This window comes from Odontomachus brunneus, unplaced genomic scaffold (assembly GCF_010583005.1).
Source record: "Odontomachus brunneus isolate Ranch 3 - 2012 unplaced genomic scaffold, Obru_v1 Obru_scaffold_275, whole genome shotgun sequence".
Lineage (NCBI taxonomy): Eukaryota > Metazoa > Arthropoda > Insecta > Hymenoptera > Formicidae > Odontomachus > Odontomachus brunneus.
Window position 1 is genome coordinate 91,951 of NW_022639725.1, and position 3,762 is coordinate 95,712.

The window sequence follows — 3,762 nt, forward strand, 5'->3', positions numbered from 1 at the left end:
TTATCACTATTAACAAATATATGTTTGAAACTTACCGTCTTCTGTAATGTTATGATTCGTAGCTATTGTATAAGAATTTTTATTTGTTATTGCACTATCTTCAGACAAATACATAGCCTCTATATTTGTATCGGTATTTATATAATAGGTTTCCTCATTACCATTGATGTTATTAACATATTCATTGCACAGTTCGAGATCGCAAAAATTTTTATTTCTTACGAAATCTTAGACCTCCAAATTTATATTTGATGTGATAACACTTAACGCAATACTGATTTCAGCAGCTAGTGAAGAATCTGAGAAGAAAGTTTTCAAAATAATCCATAAAACAATTTTTAGCAGGAATAAAATATACAATTCATAAAAATATTCATTATATAGTTTTACGTTGCTGTTATTGTTAAGAATCCTGATTTTCTCCATGAAAATCTTGATTGATAACGTCAACAGCGAAAAAATATGTACAAAATATGAAATAAAAAAATATATACATACAATAATATTTGCAACTCACTCAACAAATTTGTGAAATAGTTCACACTTTCCTTTTATTCGAACGATCAATAAAAAATTAAAATTAACATCACATGCAACGTTTCTTCTTATCTTACTTCTTCTCATGATTTCGTCACGATTATTTATTAATTCTTCAAATATAAGGAAAATGTGTGAAATATTTTATAGGTCCAATCCATCAATTGCAAGTATTATTATTTTGCAAACGTATCATTGTGTTTCAACATATTTTGCAAGAATTTTGTCTCCAGGAGCCTTAATGAATATAAATATTCAATCTTCTCCTCCAATGCTTACCATCTTCATTATTGTTGCTACTAGTAACTAACATAGAAGAATGTTTGTCGGTAATCACAGCATCTTCAGGTAATTCAGAACTTATATATGCATTTACATCACAGGTCGTTTGGTTAGTGTCAGCCTTATTAGAATGTTCATTGCACTGTCCAACGTCACAGGAACTTTTACTTGTTATACAATCTTGAACATTAATATTCATATTAGAAATATTATTTGGCGTAGTGGTATTAGCAGATAACGATGGATCTGAAAAGTAGGTATATCAAATTGTTTATAAAATATTCTTTAAAAGGGATAAAACAGATTTCGTAAAAGTAATTGTTTCGTAATGGTACGATCGTTATTGCTCTTGTAGCATTGCCTACAATACGGTCGCAGTTATATTTTAAAATTGTAGCACTACTCTGCGAATTATTTATGTGTCTGTTTTCTTCGGGTTAATTCATGAGAAGTGAAAAGTTTTATTGACAATCTCAGTAAAACTTTTCTTCTTCACGAGTTTACGCGAAAAAAAATAGATATATGAATAATTCATAGACTGGTTCTACGACTTTAAAACGTAATTGCTACTGTGTTGTAAATAATTCCTAAGATTCGTGGCTCCTCGATGCAGAACTATTGATTGATGACGTCAAAGGCGAGAAAATACATGTTAAAAATTCTTGCAATGTTAGAATAAAAATATATATCCATTAAATAGCATTTGCAATCTACCAAGCAAACTTGTAAAATAATCCGAACACTTTTTTTTCGAACAATTATTAAATAACTATAAACTTAATATAGTATGCAATATTTTTTTTTAATTCACTTTTTTTCATGACCGTCACATCATTTTTACCGCTATTTATTGATTGTTGGAGTATAAGGAAAGTTTGAGGAATATTTTACAAGCATACTCCGTCGATCGCTAGTTTTATTTTGTAAATGCATCATTTTGTTTCAACGTATTTTGCAATAATTTTGACTTCAGGAACCTTAATGAATATAAATATTCATATCATCCCTTCTAATGCTTACCATCTTTATTATTTTTGGTATTAGTACCTAACGTAGAAGAATCATTATCGGTAATCACAGCATCTTTAGGTAATGCGGAACATATATTTGTATGTGCATTTACATCACAGGTCGTTTGGTTAGTGCTAGCCTTATTAGAATGTTTATTGCACTGGTCAACATCGCAGGTACTTTTGCTTGATATACAAGCTTGGTCATTAATATTAGAAATATTATTTGGCGCAGTGGTATTAGCAGATAACGGTGGATCTGAAAAGTTGGAATATCAAATTGTTTATAAAATATTTTTTAGAGGGGATAAAACGGATTTCATAAAAATAATTGTTTCGTAATTGTACGATCGTTATTGCTCTTGCAGCATTGCCTAAAATACGGTCGCAGTTATGTTTTAAAATTGTAGCACTACTCTGCGAATTATTTATGTGTCTGTTTTCTTCGGGTTAATTCATGAGAACTGAAAAGTTTTATTGACAATCTCAGTAAAACTTTTCTTCTTCACGAGTTTACGCGAAAAAAAATAGATATATGAATAATTCATAGACTGGTTCTACGACTTTAAAACGTAATTGCTACTGTGTTGTAAATAATTCCTAAGATTCGTGGCTCCTCGCCGCAGAACTATTGATTAATGACGTCAAAGGCGAGAAAATACATGTTAAAAATTCTTGCAATATTAAAATAAAAATATATATCCATAAAGTAACATTTGCAATCTAAGCAAACTTGTAAAATAATCCGAACACTTTTTTTTCGAACAATTATTAAATAACTGTAAACTTAATATAGTATGCAATATTTTTTTTTAATTTACTTTCTCTCATGACCGTCACATCATTTTTACCGCTATTTATTGATTGTTGGAGTATAAGGAAAGTTTGAGGAATATTTTACAAGCATACTCCGTCGATCGCTAGTTTTATTTTGTAAATGCATCATTTTGTTTCAACGTATTTTGCAATAATTTTGACTTCAGGAACCTTAATGAATATAAATATTCATATCATCCCTTCTAATGCTTACCATCTTTATTATTTTTGGTATTAGTACCTAACGTAGAAGAATCATTATCGGTAATCACAGCATCTTTAGGTAATGCGGAACATATATTTGTATGTGCATTTACATCACAGGTCGTTTGGTTAGTGCTAGCCTTATTAGAATGTTTATTGCACTGGTCAACATCGCAGGTACTTTTGCTTGATATACAAGCTTGGTCATTAATATTAGAAATATTATTTGGCGCAGTGGTATTAGCAGATAACGGTGGATCTGAAAAGTTGGAATATCAAATTGTTTATAAAATATTTTTTAGAGGGGATAAAACAGATTTCATAAAAATAATTGTTTCGTAATTGTACGATCGTTATTGCTCTTGCAGCATTGCCTAAAATACGGTCGCAGTTATGTTTTAAAATTGTAGCACTACTCTGCGAATTATTTATGTGTCTGTTTTCTTCGGGTTAATTCATGAGAACTGAAAAGTTTTATTGACAATCTCAGTAAAACTTTTCTTCTTCACGAGTTTACGCGAAAAAAAATAGATATATGAATAATTCATAGACTGGTTCTACGACTTTAAAACGTAATTGCTACTGTGTTGTAAATAATTCTTAATATTCGTGGCTCCTCGCCGCAGAACTATTGATTGATGACGTCAAAGGCGAGAAAATACATGTTAAAAATTCTTGCAATGTTAGAATAAAAATATATATCCATTAAATAGCATTTGCAATCTACCAAGCAAACTCGTAAAATAATCCGAACACTTTCTTTTTTTTTCGAACAATTAATAAATAATTATAAATTTAATATACTATGCAGTTTTTTTTTAATTCACTTTCTCTCATGATTGTTATTTAATTTTTACGGTTATTTATTGATTGTTGGAATATAAGGAAAGTATGTGGAATATTTTACAGGTAT

The 3,762-nt window shown here is 29.6% G+C and overlaps 1 pseudogene; it reads right to left on the reverse strand.

The window, feature by feature from the left end:
• LOC116853055 overlaps nt 1-3,762 on the reverse strand; it is a 26,719-nt pseudogene that overhangs the window by 19,362 nt on the left and 3,595 nt on the right.